Genomic DNA, 17,941 nt, shown 5'->3' on the forward strand with positions numbered 1-17,941 from the left:
ATTTTGGAAAATTCCAAGTTTTGAAAAGAATAAAAAATGGAAAATATTTAAAAAATGAAAAATTAGTCCATTTCAGAAAAATAACAGAACAAAAAAAGTCTGACCAGTGAGAGATGCTATGCCGCCCCCCCCATGCCATATCTCAGGAACACAGTGTGATTGGGGAGTAGACCCAGAAGAAAGAGTGGAGCTGCCCAGTGAAAGAGGAGGTGAAAATGAAGATCGGGGCCTCAGTACCAGGCTGATAAAATGACACTAGGCCCTGCTCATAGTCCAGATACACCCCGATCTTCCCAGGGCTCCAAGTCAGGTGCAGGAGGGTATCCGGGGAAATGCAAGCCCGGTAATGGCTCCCACACTGATCCATGGCCCAGATCCTTTCCTCAGGAGCCAAGCTGATCCAGCCCTTCCTCCTGACAGACTCTCCAGCCACCCCCACAGCCCAGGCCCTCCCACCCCCGATCTCTACCTCCCAGGAGTGTCTCCCCGAGGTGAACCCTTCCAAGCCCAGCATGCAGGTTTCACTGTCAAATCTCTCGGGGTTGTCAGTCACGTCCTGCTGCAGGCCCCTCCATTTCACAGATCGCCCATTCTCAGAGACCACGAGGCTGGGATGAGCCGTGTCCGGATCCAGAATCACGTTCACTGCAGAGATGGGGCAGAGCATCAGGGGCAGAGCCCAGCCCATCGGGGCTGTTTCCCATCCTCCCCCCAGCTCTGTCTTGGCTAGGACACTCTCTGATTTCCAGCCTCTATCGCCCGGGAACCTGCTTCTCTGCCTGTCACTGCAGCTCTCCTCCCAGGCACTAGAGGCAAATAGCTCCCCTGAAAGAGCTGGAGATGCCTCTAGCTCCCATTGGGCCTGTCTGTAACCTCTACAGAGGCCCCTGTGAGGAGAGAGCTCAGGTGTTACACACACGGACGTCATTTCAAACCATTACGAGAACTCAGTGGTCACCTACCACAAAATCTGTGCTGTGGGGCCGCTACCACGTCTCCACAGCTAAGACCGCAACTGAGTCTCCAATCTACGCCTGAGCTGGGAGCCCTCTATTCTAACACCCACAGAGTCATATCACACTCAAATTTGGTAGATTTGGTCTGGGTCTGAGGTAGAATTTTTCTACCAAATTTGAACTGAATTGGCCAAAGGGCTACTGATTGACAACTCCGTAAAAACAGAGATTTCACCAGAGTCCAAAAAGCATTAAGACAATTACCCGCAGCCAGTTAAGGTAATGTACACAGTTTCCTAGATCCCTTCTAGTTCATGAAGTCAATTAACAACAACACAACACATGAGAATTCACCACACGTGTCCAGCAAAACCCCAACTCTGACCCACAGTTACAAACTCCTGTAAGCGCCTACCCCCCTGAACTGACAGCAGGTAAGTTCCCGGCCTTAGGAGCACTCTGAGTTATCGCAGTTACACTGGAGCGCTTGTGACTCCATAGTTAACTGTGAGCATTGTGACAAATCTGGCATTTTCATTGACCATACTGCTTTCCCTGTGACTTCTGGCATGTGTGCATCTGCTGGGCAGCAGAGTGGTGCAGGGGGTCTGACATTAACATACCAGCTTCACTTACCTGCATTTTTTCTGACTTTACTCCAGCCTGAAATCAAACACACCAAGAGGTGAGCACTCCCCGGAGCACAGACTGCTGGCGTAGGACACAGTGTCATATGGGGAGGGGGGACACATGGCACTTACCAAGTTCAGCCAGGGATGTCCCTGCAAACAGAGAGACATGGGTGTGCAGTCAGTTCTACAACAGCTCCTGGGTTAGGGAATGTGCCTTTAAAGGACCACTTTGCCCCCTCCACTGTGCTCTCTGCTGGCTTCTTTCTGCCCAGGTCGCCTGGCCTGAGCTCCATCCTCATAGATCTCTCCATGGATCACACCCCCCTTCTTGACATCTGACCCTCACTGGGTTCCCATGCCCTGCCCTAGCTGGGCTCACCTGTGGTGTAGTGTCCACACTCCCCGTGTGCCTAGAATCTTGGCGAGGGGCTAGGCCCTGATAACGTGGAAGTGAGGGTTTAATGTGCTAAACCTTGTCTCTGGATACTGGATCTCAACTCAGGGATCAGCAACATTAGCTGGCTCCTTCTCATTGACTTTGTGCCTCAAAGAATCAGAGAGTGCTTGGATACTTTAGGACTCTGCTGAGCCTCTTTTTCCAGGGCATCAGGATCTCCCCACCCCGCCATTCCTTCAAATTCAATAGCAAAAAGGTACATTGGCACAGGCAGACCCACCAGTTTGGGATATGGACACTCCCCTGTGTGTGTAGTTTAGAGGAAGGGCTAAGATCAGGCTTACGATGGAAACTGAGCAGCAACTTTATCTATGGAGCAGTTACCCCGCTCCATGATTAGTCAGAGCCTCTCCTAACAGACAGTGCAGAGACAGAGGCCAAAGTCTGTCTGACTATGTACAGTGAGAGAAAATCATTCAAGCCTCCTGAGAGCCCAGACATTTACCTCTCTCGTTCTCCAGCTCAGAGCGCAGAATCTCTGGAAGAGAAAAGGAAGAAAGAGGTGAGGTTTCATGCTGTCGCATTAACGAGGTTATTCATTCCTACTGTTAGTTTGGTGAACTTGTCCCAGGAACTTACCTCTCTCTTTCTCCAGATTAGATTGCAGATCGTCTAAAGAAAGAAGAGATTGAGAGAGGTGAGATTCCAGTGGGTGATGGTCTCTTCTAATACTAGCAAAGAGCTGCTATTTTGCAGAAAATCATAGCTTCATAGAGTTTAAGGCCGGACGGGTCGTAGTCTGACCTCCAGTACATCACAGACCTTAGACCCTCACTCAATCACCCCTGTACCATGCCCAAGGCTACGATTTAGTCATGGGTATTTTTAGAGAAAGTTGTGGACAGGTCACGGGCAATAAACAAAGAAATTCACCGCCTGTGACCAGTTCAGGACTTATACGAGAAGTACCCCTAAGTAAATCTTGGGGGGGGCCCTGCTGGAGAGGGGGCAGGGCCAGTGGCACCAGCTGCCAGGGGCCACTGAGCAGCAGCTGCTGTGGCCGCCCGAGGGACCACTGCTCAGGCAGTCTCTGGGCCAGCCCCACCGGCTGCTGCTCAGATGGTCCCGGGGGCCAGCTGCCCTGGGCCACTCCAGCCGTGGCTGGCAGCCGGTGCAGCTGGCTGTGGGGCTGCCTGAACAACTGGCTGACCTCATTTGAAAAAAGACGTTGAAACACTGGAAAGGATGCAGAAAAGAGCCACGAAAATGATTTGAGGGCTGGAAAAAATGCCTGACAGCGAGAGTCTGACTTATAATAATGGGATTATTCACACACTTAAAGTTACACCTGTATCTAGCTGAACTGGGGCCCTAATCGCTCTGGGCCTCATTTCCCTGAGTGTAAAATGGGATAAGAAGGGTTACTCACCTTGTGCAGTAACTGCAGTGCTTCGAGACGTGTGTTGCTCCACTCTCTGTGTATTCACACCCCTGCGCCTCACATCGGAGATTTTAGGCAGCCGTTTCTGTTCGGCCCACACATACGCTCTCCCCCTCCCGTGCATTAGGTCACTACAGCACTGTGCAGACAAACTGCCCCCAGTTCCTTCTCTACACAGAGCTCATAGGTAAGAGCTCCAAAACAGAGGGGAAGGAGGGCAAGTCGTGGAGCACCCACAGGGGGACACATCTCAAAGAACCACAGTTACGGCACAAGGTGAGTAACCCTTTCTTCTTCTTTCAGTGGGTCTCTATGGGTGCTCCACTCTCGGCAACGCTGCAGCAGTGCCCTGAATGGAGGGGTGGGCTTTCAGAGTCGAGTCGAGTACTGAGCATCAGACACTGGAATAAAATATAGCAGCGGATGCAGGGGTGCCGGAACAGGGGGGATCAAGGGGTCAGGCCCTCCCCCCACTTTTTGCCAGCTGTAAGATCAAGTGACGGGAAGGGGGAGAGGCATGAGCAGCAGGTGGGATCTTGCGGGGAAGGAGGGACAATGCTGGGTTTGGGGGAAGGGTTGGTGTGAGGTCAGGGGTTTGGGGAGAAGAGGTGGCATGAGCACAGGGAGAAGGGGCAGGGGCGGGGCCTCAGGGGGCGGCATGGCACATGGGGTGCAGCCACAATGGGTCAGACCAAAAGTCCATCCAGCCCAGTAGCCTGTCCTCTGACAGTGGCCAATGGCAGGTGCCCCAAAGGGAATGAACAGACAGGTTATCATCAAGTGATCCATCCCCTGTCACCCAATCCCAGCTTCTGGCAAACAGAGGCTAGGGAAACCATTCCTGCCCCTCCTGGCTAATAGTCATTGATGGACCTATCCTCCATGAATCTATCTAGCTCCCTTTTGAACCCCGTTATAATATTGGCCTTCACAACACCCTCTGGCAAGGAGTTCCACAGGTTGACAGTGTATTGCATGAAAAAATACTTTCTTGTGTTGGTTTTAAACCTGCTGCCTGTTAATTTCATTTGGTGGCCCCTTGTTCTTGTGTTATGAGAAGGAGTAAATAACACTTCCTTATTTACTTTCTCCACACCACTCATGATTTTATAGACCTCTATCATATCCCCCCTTAGTCGTATCTTTCCCAAGCTGAAAAGTCTCAGTCTTATTAATCTCTCCTCATATGAAAGCCGTTCTATGTGGTGGTGAGTGCACCAGTTCCAGAGTTTCACTGCCTGGTACAAAGGGAAGGTGAGCTTGCTCTTCTCTAGTGATTTATGTAAAACATACATGTAATGTTGCCTATAATCTTTATATGCTTGCCCCGATCAGTGGTAAGAAATGTGAACAAGCTTTCCTGACTGCTCTGAGTTCCCGTAAGTAGATATACAATGTGGATTTGAAGGGGAACCATTTGCCTTGAATAGCGTGGGTGTCCAGTTGGGCTCCCCATCCCAATAGGTATGCGTCTGTTGTCATTATTAACACTGGGGGTGGTTGAGTGAAGGGCACTCCTGAGCAGACATTGTGAGACTCTTTCCACCAGTCAAGGGAGTTTTTGACTGTTGAGGGCATCAATAGAAGTTTGTTTCAGCTGTGTGTGCTTGGTACTTATCCTGTACTGAACCACCACTGAAGGCAGTACATGTGGAGTCTCACGTGATTTATTACAAAGGTGCCTGCCACCATGCATCCCAGTAGTTGAAGACCATTTCTGACCAAGGTCTGAGGGTTGGCCTGTCCTTTAGAGATCAAGTTATCTAAGGTGTTGAACCTGCATAACGGGAGGAAGGCTTTGGCCTCTGCTCCATCTAGGTAGGCCTCTATGAATTCCAGACGTTATACTGGAGTTAATATGGTCTTTTGGATGTCTACTTATAGAGCCAGTTGGAGGAATAGGTCCATAGTCTTTTGTGGGGGAGTCAAAGCATCATCAAAGGAGCATGCCTTGAGCAGGCAATCATCTAGATACAGGAATATTATCACTCTTTGTTTACGAAGGAGCAGCACAACCATAGAAAGGACCTTTGAGAACATTCTGGGTGCAGACAATGAAAGTGGTCTTGTCCCAGAGTGAATACTAGAAAACTTCTGTGGATCGCGATATGGAAGTAAGCATCTTGTAGGTCAAGGGTCGAGAACCAGTTTCCATGGTCCAGAGACGGGATTATTGCTGCCAAAGTAACCTTCTTGAAGTGCTGTAGCTTTACAAATCTGTCGAGTGATCTTAGATCCAGAATGTGTCTCCAATCACTATTCTTTTTCAGTATCTGGAAGTACTTGAAGTCCTTCCCTCTGTGTTGAGTAGGAACTATAGCACCTCGGTTCAGAAGATAGCTTGTTTCCTGATGTAAAAGCTACTCATGAGAAGGGTTCCTGAGGAGGGTCGGGGGGAGGGGTAGGCAGGAGTGACGGCGGTAAAATGGATCAAATATCCTGTGGAGATGATCTCCAAAACCCACTTGATCTCAGTTTTGATTAAAAAGAGTAAGGCCGTTGCCAAAGTAGTGGTGATGTTTGGGTTTTTGCAGCAAATTAAAATGGGGGTGGTAACTCGGGGCCTCAAATAACACATCAAAATTCATGCATAGATGCAGATGGCTGTGATGTTGATGATTGTGGAGCAGTTGATCTTCGCTTTTGTATTCATTGTGTTTTCTGTTGGGGTTCATAATGCTCTGCGGGGGAGAAAATTGATCAGGCCGGGATCTCTGTGTCATCTGTGATTTATTATATCGTCTTTTTTGTGCAGGTGCATAAATTCTCAGTGAATGCAAAGTGGCTCTAGAGTCTTTTAGTATGTGGAGGGATTCATCCATTTTCTCTGCAAATGATTTGGATCCTTCCAATGGAAGGTCCTCCACAGTAGACTGGACTTCCCTTGGAAAGCCAGAAAGGTGACGCCAGGAAGCCCTCTGCATGCCCACTGCTGTTGAGATGAAGCAAGCAGCTGTGTCAGCGGTGTTTAGAGAGGGGCCTGCAACAATGTCCTTGCAAGAACCTGACCCTCACCTGAAACTGCTGGGAGATGGTCAATGAAGGCGTTTAATGTAGAATAACTGATATGGTTGTATTTTGCCATAAGAGCTTGGTAATTAGCCATCTTAAATTGCAGGGTCACCTAAGAATATGATTTTCAAGTTGTTTTAAGTTCTTGTCACAGGGTGTTGATTTAGCACGGTGCTGTCTGCCACGATCATTTACAGCATCGATGACAAAGGAGTTTGGGAATGGGTTGGAAATAAAAAATCCGAGTCTTTAGAGGGAACATAATATTTTTATCCGCTCTCTTGCATGTGGGATGTACCGTGCCACATAGTCTTTGCTGGGTCCAGCAATGCCTCGTTAATAGTGAGTGCAATACAGGCTGATGATGAAGTGTGTAGGATGTCAAGCAGCTTGTGTTGCAACATCTTGACTAGAGAATCCACCTCTCTCTTGATGAAGTCTTGAAATGGTTTGAAGTCATTTGCCAAAGTTGGTGGGGGAGGCATAACAGCTTCATCAGGAGAGGATGAAGAGATGTTAGTCACTGGAGTAATCCCTTTGTCTAATCTCACTGCCTGTTCCTGAAAGTTCTTCTCCCGTGGATCAGGAGATCCAGACAGAGAAGCAGTAAGAAATTGCCTTTTCCTAAGAGCAACAGTAGTGGGAGTCTTTTGCACTCTGATAAATGGCCAGTAGTGTTGTTCTGGTCTTCTGCAGAGCTGAAGTACTCGGTATCGAGGGTCTAGAGCACTCTATCGGAGATGAGCTAGAGGAGCTGTTACTCTCTCTATCACCCCTTTCCCCCCATGGTACCGAACTCCCATAGCCTGTGCCCTTTGGGTTTTTAGGCTTACTGGTGGTACCAGTACCCGAGGAGCCAGTCGTCTCGTGGGTATCCAGTTGTAGATCAGTCAGTACCAAGGTGGTTGATCTTGTTGGGGATCATGTCTTTGGGATAGATTCTCTATCCAATGACGTGTAGCCTGCTTTTTTGTGGCTTTTTGAGAGGAATCCAAAAGTTTCCTCTTTAAAGCTGCCATAGAGTGTTGAGCCGAGGAAGTAGATGGATTCGGCCACTTTGGGGGACTGTTGTATGGGGGGGGGGGGCAGGGCCAGGGTCAGAGGCTGAGCCGAGTGAACTTTCCCTCATTAGTAGTCATAGTTTTAGTTCAAGGTTATTCCTAGCCCTTGATTTTAATGTCAGGCAGAAAGTACACTTTTACAGCACGTGTGAGTCTCCAGGACAGCGAATGCAGTGGGAATGTACATCACTGCCTGGAATTGCTTCTCGGCAGGAGAAGCAACACTTAAATCTGGAAGAGCCAGGCGTACCTTGTCCAGGTTTCACTTCCCCAGAGGGAGGAGACAAGAAAGAACTAAGGACAGGGAGTTCACTAGTCTTATAACAAAATAAAGAGGGGGGATTATTTTATTGTTCTTTTTTTTTTTTAAAGGAAGCAGAAGGGGAGTATTAACACTAACTGACTGAAACGCAATGAATGAACACTAATAACGCGAAACAGAAAGTAAAATACAGATGAGGTATTCTCAAATCGGAGGCTGCTGAGGCTCCATCTCAGGTCAAGGCGGTTGAGAAGGAGCTGAGGGCAGTTTGTCCGTGCAACGCTCTATAGCCCTACTGCAGGGCACGAGACAGGGACAGCGTCTGTGGGGGCTGAACGGACACGGCTCCTAAAATCTCTGATCTGAGGCGTAGGGGACACGAATACACCTGCAGTGGAGCATGCACAGGGACACTACTCCAAGATGAATGATACTTCCTTCCTCCCACCCTTTGTCTTATCCAGGGCCGGCTCTAGCTTTTTTGCTGCCCCAAGCAGCAAAAAAAAGTGCTGCCCCCCCGAGGCCCCCCGCTGGGCCGCGCCGCCGCCCCCCCCAGCCGAGCGCCGGGCCGCCCCCCGCCGAGCGCCGCCGGACCCCCCCCCCCAGAGCACCGCCCTCCCGCACCGCCCCCCCGCCGAGCGCCGGACCGCGCCGCCGGAGCGCCCCCCCCGGAATGCCGCGCCGCACTCCCCCCCGCCGCCCCTTACCAGGTGCCACCCCAAGCATGTGCTTGGGTGCCTGGTGCCTGGAGCCAGCCCTGGTCTTATCTATTTAGCCCTTCAGGCCTTGTGCCATGTGTCTCTGCACCGTCGAGCTCAACAGGGCCTTCAGTTCTATTGTAACATCACCCATAATAATAATAATAATGTAACTCTGCTCACCTCATGAAAGGGCAAGCCGGAGAGATTAGAAAATGAGGAGAGGTGCAGAGATCTTCCTTCCTGCTGATAGTAAATCAGAGTCAAGGACGTGTTGAACTAGATTTGATTCTTTGCAACTAGCTGTGTAACCCACTGGCGATGTTAGTTAAAAGTCCCCTGTGGGTCAATCCACAGAGAATACAAGTTGTTACAGCCCCTAGCAGTGGTGAACTGCACCTTTCAGAGGATCTGGCCTGAGCCAGTTGGAACCCGTTGTCATTCCGCACAGGCTCACGTCAGGCAGTGCTGACTGTGGGGTACTGGAGACTGTGTTAGGATGACGAGCTATCATCTTAAGTGTGAGGGGCTCCTGGTCCTGCTTGAAGGCTGGGGGGGCTCTGTAGGGAAGTGTCAGTGGGTGATCTGGGGCTTAAGAACATAGGAACAACCAGACCAGTGGGCCAGCTAGTCCAGTGTCCTGTCTTCCAACAGGGGTCAGTGCCAGAGGCTTTAGTGGGAATGAACAGAACAGGTCAAGTATCCAGTGACCCATCCCCGTCCAGTCCCAGCTTCTGTCAGTCAGAGGTTTAGGGACTCCCAGAGCACGGGGTTGAATCCCTGACTACCTTGGCCACTGATGGACCTGTCCTCCAGTAGCTTATCTAGCTCTTTTGTGACCCCAGTTATATTTTTGGCCTTCACAACATCCCATGGCAACAAGTTCCACAGGTTGACTCTGTATTGTTCGAAGAAGTACTTCCTTTTGTTTGGGTTAAACCTGCTGTCTAATCATTTACCTGGTAACCCCTGGTTCCTGTGTTTTGGGAAAGGGTAAATAACACTTCCCTAATCACTGTCTCTAAACCACTTTTATAGAATTCTATCATATGCCCCCTTACTCGTCTCTTTTCTAAACTGAACAGACCCAGTTTTTTTAATCTCTCCTCATATGAAAGCTGTTCTATACCCTTAATAATTTTTGTTGTCCTTTTCTGTACTTTTTCCAATCTAATATATTTTTTTGAGCTGGGATGACCAGAACTGCACGCAGTATTCAAGATGTGGGTGTTCCAGTGATTTATATAGTGGCATTATAATATTTTCTGTCTTATTACCTATCCCTTTCCTAGTTGTTCCTAACATTGTTCACTTTTTTGAGTGCATCTGCACATTAAGTGGATGTTTTCAGAGAACTATTCACAATGACTCCAAGATCTCTTTCTTGAGGGGTAACAGCTAATACAAACTCCATCATTTTGTATGTAGTTAGGATTATACTTTCCAATGTCATTACTTTGCATTTATCAATACTGATTTTCATCTGTGAATTTCAGCCCATTTTGTGAGATCTCTTTGTAACTCTTTGCAGGGAGTTTTGGATTTAACTCTCTTGAGTAATTTTGTATAATCTGCAAACTTTGTCACTTCACTGTTTACCACATCTCCAGCAGCCGGTGTGCAAAGAGCCAGCCTAGACAAGGAGGGGAAGAGTTGTGCTCCTCTGCCTTAAACTCACAGACTTTAAGGCCAGAAGGGACCATCATGATCATGTAGTCTGACCTCCTGCACAACGCAGGCCACAGAACCTCACCCACCCACTCCTGTAATAGACCCAGAACCGCTGGCTGAGTTACTGACATCCTCAAATCATGATTTTAAAGATTTCAGGTCATATTATATTATAATTATATATAATTATAATTATATATAATATAATTATAATAAAAAGGAGGAATTCCCAAGTGCTCCTTCCTGGGTTCAAAGGGGTGTTGTTGTTTTTTTGCATTTGGGTGGTGGCAGCGTTTACCAACCCAAGGTCAGAGAGAAGCTGTAACCTTGGGAGTTTAATACCAGCCTGGAGTGGCCAATATTAATTTTTAAAATCCTTGCGGGCCTCCACTTCCTGCACTGGGAGTGACAGAGTGGGGATTCAGCCTTGACATCGCTCATCTTCATTTTTTTTAAATAGCTCATTTTCTTTTTTTATGAATTGAGCTGAGGAAAAGGTCACAACCCTGGCTGCTGTCTGGGTTTGCAGGTGTTTGGTGGTGTGCTGGGTTCAATAGAGGTGCTAGGGGTGCCAGAACGAGGGGTGCTAGGCCTGCCACACCCCCTGGCTTGAAGTGGTTTCCATAGGGCAACTATGCCAGGTTGGGGAAGACGCTTAAGGAAATGGAGGCTCAGGTGATCTTCAGTGGGATTTTGCCTGTGCCTAGAGAAGGGCAGCAAAGGTGTGACAGGATTATGATGCTCAACAGATGGCTCAGGCAGTGGTGCTATGAGGAGGGCTTTGGGATGTATGGCCACTGGGAGGCATTCATGGACAGAGGACTGTTCTCTCGGGATGGACTTCACCTGAGCAGGGAGGGATATAGACTTCTAGGCATAGGCGGTGAGTTATATCTCCATGTGGTGCCCAGGCACCAGCAATATTCAGAGCCCAGGGGCCCAGCTCCACCAATATTTGGGGCCGGGTGTTCTCCCCCTCGCCCCCCCCTCCCCCGGCCCCACCTCCCGCCCCCTCCCGCCGGCCTCTCTAGCTGCCTCCCTGGAGCAGAGCATCCCTGGCTGCCTCTTCCGCCAGCTCCATGCTGCCTCCCTGCAGCAACTGCTCCCGTGGGGTCCTAGTGCCCCCCATCTCGACTGCCAGGGCAGACTGACTGAGCCTGCCCTTCCACCCTCCGACCCTTCCCTTTTCCGGCGGGACCCTCCACCAGCACAGCCCCCCCCCCCCGCCCGCAGTCACCGCTCCTGCCCCATGCTGGGCAAGGGGCAGGAGGGACCATGGGGAGGAAGGGGGGTGATGTGGGTAATTATACGCTGTCAGCCTGACATCCATCCCAGGCAAGATGATGGAATATCTGCTATGGGATTATGTAAAACAAGTGGAAAACAGACATGTCATAAGTGCGCTGAACTGAGTGTCGTCAGAGCACCTGTTTGTTTTCTTTCCCCCTCCCTAGCCCCCAGCCACAAGGGCACAGAGTAGAATGCCCTGGGTACTGCTCATCCCGTGCAACTCCATTGGTAATCGGACTCTCCCTCGCCCAGAGTTCAAATCAGGGTAGCTTGTCCGTGATGCAGTGGGAGGTGTGGTCAAATGTTCGGCTGCATGGCTGTGTTCTTTCTGCAGGCTGTATTGACTCTGGCCGGACACCCCAGCAGGCTCCAATCAAACCAATAAATCCCAGACTTGGTTTGTAGCAAAGGCACTTGGTCAGGTTTCTTGTCAGCGGAGAGAGAGCAGCCATTGGACTATACGCTGAGTAGCTGCAGATTGACAGCTGTGTGCCAGGTGCTTTGGGGAGATCCGCGCTGATGCGTGAGTGGCGGACGGGGAGAGATTTTTCTGGAATGTGTGAAACTGACAGAGAAGATGCCACAGTAAAGGAAATAGGGGCATGAAGGTGCGGTGATCCTAGCAAGGTGGAAGAGCGGGAAATGGAGGTGCTTTAAGCAAAGAAATGACTGAACTATGTTGCAGTTTTGATTTTATTAGGAATTGCTCCTGGGAATGTTACGTATTGGTGGGAATATTCTGGACTGATGATTTTTTTTTTTTAGTAGAATTGGACATTTAAAAAAATTAAGTAACTCCAATTGATTAAAACAAGTTAACCAATAACATGGTGCAAAGGTAGGAGCAATGGAGCGGAGGCTCCGCATAGCCCAAGTGCTCAATGCACCTCTGTGTGTGTGCTGCTGGGTTCCAACACTCATGAAAGTTGGGTGCTCGGAGCTGGTCCTAGAGGGACCATCAGCTCACCCTTTGCTTTTCCTGGGGGTGGAATAGTGGGGGCAAAGCCCTGCTACTTGTGTGTGGGAGGGGTATCAATGGAGATTGCACTACCCTGTGTTCTCCCCTGGGTGCAGTGGGCTCTGTGTTGGGGAAAGGGGCCAGACTGCTTGGAGTGGGGGGGAGAGGGGGCTCTGTCCCTACCAGGCCAGGGGCACCAGATGTCCTAATGTTATAGGGACAGTCCCGATAGTTGGGGCTTTGTCTAATATCGGCACCTGTTACCCCCCCCCCTCGCCCTGCCCCGATCCGATTTTTCACACTTCCCGGCTGGTTGCCAGCTGCTGCTGGGAACCTTAGAGGCTGTTGGTGCTTCCCTGGGGTCCGAGCAGAGACTGTTGCTGCTGCCTATAAATCTGCAGAGGGATTTATCACCCTATCCCCGTGTGAGTCACTCGGGCAGCACTGAGCCCAGTCAGCCACATTCCTAACAGCTGCACAAAAGATCTCGTGGTCACAGGTCACGAAGGGCCCCTACAAAGTACATGTACCAACAAGACACTAATTTTACATTTGCTATATCAGGTCACGTGCCTGGGGAAATTCAGGTGTATTATCAGCATGGGCACCAATGACCCTGAGAATAGTGTTTTAACCAGTTACATTATATTTACCTCTTGGTTAATATAATTACTGTGTTGAATTGTGTGTGTTATTTCTTGGGAGCCTCCAAATATCTGGCAGGTAAGTGGGGGTTACACTGGTGTTAGAATTTCCCTCCTAAGCTGCTGATGATCCTGCCAGGAAGGGGCACAGGGGATGGAGGCACCGCCAAATAAATTCATACGGGAAGAAAATAAGGAAGTTAAACCCCACTGAGCTGAGGGCAGGATCCAGAAGAACCCAGGCCTGTCCATCAAAACCTATAAGGAGATCACCTCCTTTAGAGCTAACCAGGTGGATGGGCGGGGGGGGGGGCACTGTGATGCTGTGGAATGTGGGAGACACTTTATCATATTGTTGATACCAGTATTATACAATTGCGATGAATTGTGCTAGATATGCCATTTGAGGTATTTGTGAAAATGTTATGATTTGCCAAGTATGATAATCTTATTTATATGTTTGTATCACCTTTGTAGTGCGAGTTATAGATACGTAGGGTATATCTGTGTTTCCAGACTTGTGCTGTGTTTCTGAGTGACACCGACACACAGACTGGCATCAGCACTGCCTGGCCTGTTCAATGGCCCATCAAGGGTCATCAGCTGTACAATGAACCCATTGAAAGGCCAGGGACTACGCCTTATGACTCAGCAGGACTTGTAGGGCCATGTCTATAGACAGGGGACTCTAAGGCTTTGTCTACACTCCCCAGCTTTTAGGAACACAACCCCGCCGCTAAAACTTTGGCAGTGTGAACTTTTTTTGTTGGCACTTTTGCCGTCAAAAAATTTCCACCCCGTACGAGTGGGGTTCATGTTGTTGACATGACCGGGCTCCTGCTGACAACGTGGCATTCATGCTGCTGACTGGCAAAATGTTTGTCTTTTATAAAGGTTTTTTTTAAGCACCGGTGAACACCAAAACTTTTGTCGCTCACTTGGCAGTGTAGACAAGCCCTAAGGCTTTTCCAGGCCCATGTGTTGTTAGTTTGTAGTTGGGACACAGGAAGTACAAGCCACCTGGAAAACGAATATAAAGGGCAGCTGCATCATCTCCATTTTGTCATTCCTGCTCCTTATCTCTGGAGTGACTTTTCTACAAGCCGAAGCTCTGAACAAAGGATTGAATGACCCATCCAAGCTGTGGATGTGATCCAGAGGGACTTTCAAGCCAGTGAATTCCCCAGTACTGTTAAGAACTTGATATATGGACCTTGAAGTCGCTGTATGTATCTGAGTGCTTTATCATTTAACACTCTTGTCTTTCTTTTTTCCTTACAATAAACCTATCATTTTAGACACTAAAGAATTGCCTGGCAGCGTGGTATTTTGGGTAAGATCCAACTTTATATTGACCTGGCACTGTGGATGACCCTTTGGGGTTACCAGAATATTTTGTATAACGAGCAGAGTTTTTAAATAACTTTCACTGTACTGGACCTAGGTGCTGATTGGGAGCCAGAAAACTGAAACACAATGTGATTTCTTTTTTCAGCTTCTCGATAACCAGCATGGGGGATGAGAAGCAGAGTTTATGACGGGTTGGTGAGTTTAACCTCAGTTTCAGAGTAACAGCCGTGTTAGTCTGTATCCGCAAAAAGAAGAACAGGAGTACTTGTGGCACCTTAGAGACTAACAAATTTATTAGAGCATAAGCTTTCGTGGACTACAGCCCACTTCTTCTATATGCATCCGAAGAAGTGGGCTGTAGTCCACGAAAGCTTATGCTCTAATAAATTTGTTAGTCTCTAAGGTGCCACAAGTACTCCTGTTCTTCTTTTAACCTCAGTGTTAACCACCAGTTTTGCTCTCCCTTTTGCAGCCTGCACTAACCTTGGCAACTGCAATACAATAATCCCTAGCACTTCTAGAGCATTGTTGGCTCCATTTTATTGATGGGGATAAAGGCACAAAGAGAGGAAAACGACTGATTTTCTGTGGAAGCAGCAGAAATGGGAACAGAATCCAGGAATCCTGCTCCCGGCCCCCTGTTCTAATCAATAACAATTCTTTCCTAAAACTTTGTGGGTTATGCTGGCAAAACCCAGCAAATGATCCCCCTGCACTGGGTAAAGTCACTGAAGGAGTGGGGAACAGGTGGGGTAAAGTTGGGGTGAGGGGTGCCGTGTTTGTAGAACAGCCTCTAGTCCCAACCTGGCTCTGGGAGGACAGGCTTGTTTCTCTGCAGCTATAGCCAGCAGGGGGAGTGCCTAGCATTGTTTTTGTGCAGATCCTACACAAGCATTGGCTCATCTTGCACCTCCAAAGCACCGACTCCGGGACCACTCTCCTTTTCAGTTGGGGCAAGTGGAACCGAATCTGTTCCACTGAGCGGGGTGAGGAAGGGGAATTGGGGCAGCCCCACAGGGACCACACACACACCCAGGGGATGCTACAGGAGGGAAGGGGTTATTCTGCTTAGCCAGAGTAAAGGTACAAACTCCCCTCCTGTACTGGATACCCGGGTCACAGACAGCAGCAGAAGGAATGGGAACCCACAGCTGCATCTATATCTCACCTAGGTTGGTCTACATTGTTTATGGCTCAGGTCTAGATGAAATGACTGTAAAGACTCTCCGTAGTTATCAATGATTCACTCTCACGCTGGGAAAACATTGCTAGTGGGGTCCTACAAGAGTCGGTCCTGGCTCTGACAGTGTTCACCCTTTCATTCATGATTTAGATGCTCTAGTGGAGAGTGTACTTAGAAATGCTGCAGGCCCGAACAAGCTGGGAAGGGCGGCCAGCAGTTGTGAGGACAGGATTAGAATTCAAAACAATCTTGACGAATTGGAGAATTGGTCTGAAACCATCTTTGTTGAATTTATCTTGATTAGTGCAAATATTTCAGCCTGGAGGACAAAATGAAATGCATTAAACAGCCTAGGTACCAATATTACAGAACAGGAGCTGGGGTTCCAGTGGACCACAAGCTGAGTATGTGTAAACAATATGAGGCTATTGTGAAAAAGGCACATATCATTCTGCAGTGTATTAACAAAGGTGTCGTATGCAAGACAGGAGGTTAAAAAAGTGGACATCTTTATTCTTGAGAAAGGAAGACTGTGAGGGGACCTGATAAGTTTTCCTATAAGTTAAGGGCGGTTAGGAGAGGACTGAGATCAACTCCTCTCCAGCTGCACTGAAAATAGAAGAGGGGGGAAATCAGCATGCTTTGCAGTGATGGAGATTTAGGTGAGACCAGGGATGGGAAAACTACGGCCTGCGGGACCGTCCTGCCTGGCCTCTGAGCTCCCAGCCAGGGAGGCTGCCCCTGGCCCCTCCCCTGCTCTCCCCCACAGCCATGCCGCCGCCCGGGCAGCGCTCGGGGGGGCCAGGGCTGCGCAGTCCAGCAGGGCAGCGCGCCTAGTTCCATCCAGGCTGCTGCCCTAAGCGGCATGGTAAGGGTGCAGGGCTGTGAGCTTCTGCGGGGCAGTGTGTCTAGCTCCAGCGGGGCTGCAAGCTCCTGCTGCTCTGAGCGGCATGGTAAGGGGGCCAGGGCATTGGATAAGGGGCAGGAGGTCCCGGGGGGCAGTCACGGGACAGAGAGCAGGGGGCGGTTGGATGGGGTGGAGGTTCTGGGGGGGGGCGGTCAGGGGACGGGGGGGTTGGATAGGCGTGGAGTCTCGGGGGTCTGTCCGGGGGCAGGGGTGTGGATAAGGGGCAGGGCGGCCAGGGAGGGTTGGGTAGGGGGTGGGGTTCCGGGGGGGTGGTTAGGGGCAGGGAGGGTCTCTGGAGGGGGCAGTCAGGGGACAAGGAGCCGGGGGCGGGGGGTTTCGGGGATTCTGAGGGGGGTAGTCAGGGGGCGGGAAGTGGGAGGGGGGCAGCCAGGCTGATTGGGGAGGCACAGCCTTCCCTACCCGGCCCTCCATACAATTTTGCAACCTCAATGTGGCCCTCGGGACAAAAAGGTTGCCCACCCCGGGTTAGACATTAAGAAAAACTTTCTATGAGGATAGCTAATCTGTGGAACAGGTTGCCGCAGACCCCCAGGCAAATGCGCTCTCAGCTTCCACAACCCATGGGAGGAACCGCTCTTTAATGTATTGACCATACTTGCTGCTTGGGGTTTAAGCCGTAGGCTCCTCCACCTCCCAGTACCACACCTCTCAGCCTTCAGCATGCCTTCCTCGCTGTGACCGCGCCGCAGTGAGTCTACTTGGACTGGACCCCTGGAGAAGGCTTCACACCCAAAAGAAGCAATGCAGCCCCCCCGTCTCTGGACTGCATCGACTCCCAGCTGGTGCAAAACAGAAGGGCTTCTTGTACGTCTGAACCTAACACAGGAAGTTCTCAGGGGCCTTGAGCAAGAAATTCTCAGCACCATCCTGCTGGGCTTGCCCCACCCAGGTGGGCTCAGGCGGCTCCTTGTTCCCAGCCCAGAAGTGACTCCTCCTTCCTGTGGTCCCTCCTATATCCCCTCCAAGGCCCCGCCGCCATCCTCTGTCTTCTTTCCCAGGCAAACAGATCTCCAGGTGACTCTCTCTCTTCAGCTCTCTGTTCTCTCTGCTGCCCATAACTGGCTGGCTCCAAGTTGGGATGGGCCTTCAGGTCATCAGTTGCTAAGTTACAAAGTGTCCAGGCCATGGTCTGGGGTCCAGGCTGCTAGACTGGGTCACACCTGGTCCTCTGCAACAATAGACACCCCTCCTCCCACCTTGGTTAGACATGCAGCACATGGGGGAAACTGAGGCACACACAGTATACATACGCAACATTAGGAAAATATCCCACTTAGTCACATAGGTTACCTAGAGAGGATGTGGAATCCCCATCATTGGAGGTTTTTAAGAACAGGCTGGACAAACATCTGTCAGGGTGTGACAGATTTATGTTACCAAGCTGCCAGCGACCTTAGGTGATCAGTCTAAGGCAGCGGGATTTTTAGGGGTGGAGATGAAGAGAGCACACCAAGTAAC

The 17,941-nt window shown here is 49.9% G+C and overlaps 1 long non-coding RNA gene across 2 annotated transcripts; it reads right to left on the reverse strand.

The window, feature by feature from the left end:
• Positions 1-474: 474 nt before the first annotated feature.
• On the reverse strand, positions 475-8,930 carry LOC135977706 (uncharacterized). Of its 2 annotated transcripts, XR_010595132.1 has the most exons (6): positions 8,643-8,930; positions 2,625-2,657; positions 2,491-2,523; positions 1,718-1,738; positions 1,593-1,619; positions 475-645 (listed from the first exon to the last, which is right to left on the reverse strand). It is a non-coding gene; the product is annotated as an uncharacterized LOC135977706 (long non-coding RNA). The 2 variants fall into 2 exon arrangements; XR_010595131.1 differs by lacking the exon at positions 8,643-8,930 and having other exon boundaries at positions 2,625-3,327.
• Between the last annotated feature and the right edge of the window lie 9,011 nt (positions 8,931-17,941).

The sequence above is a fragment of the Chrysemys picta genome, unplaced genomic scaffold (assembly GCF_011386835.1).
Source record: "Chrysemys picta bellii isolate R12L10 unplaced genomic scaffold, ASM1138683v2 scaf15, whole genome shotgun sequence".
In the NCBI taxonomy this organism is placed as follows: Eukaryota; Metazoa; Chordata; order Testudines; family Emydidae; genus Chrysemys; species Chrysemys picta.